Source organism: Pinus tabuliformis, chromosome 2_2 (assembly GCF_031772625.1).
Source record: "Pinus tabuliformis cultivar Carrire ecotype Pingquan chromosome 2_2, CPIR1, whole genome shotgun sequence".
In the NCBI taxonomy this organism is placed as follows: Eukaryota; Viridiplantae; Streptophyta; class Pinopsida; order Pinales; family Pinaceae; genus Pinus; species Pinus tabuliformis.
This window is the reverse complement of record NC_142300.1, coordinates 42,646,427-42,647,216: the sequence shown is the minus strand read 5'-3', so window position 1 is coordinate 42,647,216 and position 790 is coordinate 42,646,427.

The window sequence follows — 790 nt, the reverse complement described above, 5'->3', positions numbered from 1 at the left end:
TTATATATTATCAATAGAATTTCTTTTAAATTGATATTAACAAACGTTTAATTATGTTAATGTGGTTAGCGCCTAGTCAAGTTTTATGGAATAAAGATAGTAAATATTGCTTGAAGGTAATGGTCTTTTTCTTATTTTTTTTATATATATTTATTTATTTATTTTTGACATTTTAATTTTAATTTTATTTTCATTTTTAAAATTTAATCTTGTATAATGCTACATTAAAACCCCATGTTTTATTGTAATTTTTCTTAAATCCACTCTCTAGGTCATTCTATTTTCATTTTTGAAGTTTAATTTTGTATTATAATATGGCACAGTAAAACCACATCCTTTATTTTTATTTTTTTTTAAACCCACTCTCTGGGTCATTCTATTTTATTTTTTTTAAAACCCACTCTAGGTCATTCTATTTTCATTTTTGAAGTTTAATTTTGTATCGTAACACGGTACAATAAAACCACATTTTTTATTGTTATTTTTTTCACACCCACCCGCTCGGTCATTCTATGTTCTTTTAAATAATACTTACACATACAAAGGGGTAACTTTGTTGTAAAGTCACAACAAATATTTAATACATTCATTGCAATAGACATTTAATATAATTTTATTTGAATACATAATGCAAAGGTCATCAAAAAAGATGCTATACATGGCAGGGAAACGAAGCACACACATGAACGTAGTGACATCCATAAGATCTTCTTCGACATTTACTCCGGGTGGACATATCTTTTTACAAAAATATCATATTTTATTGAAATATCTCTTTTAAAATACATGT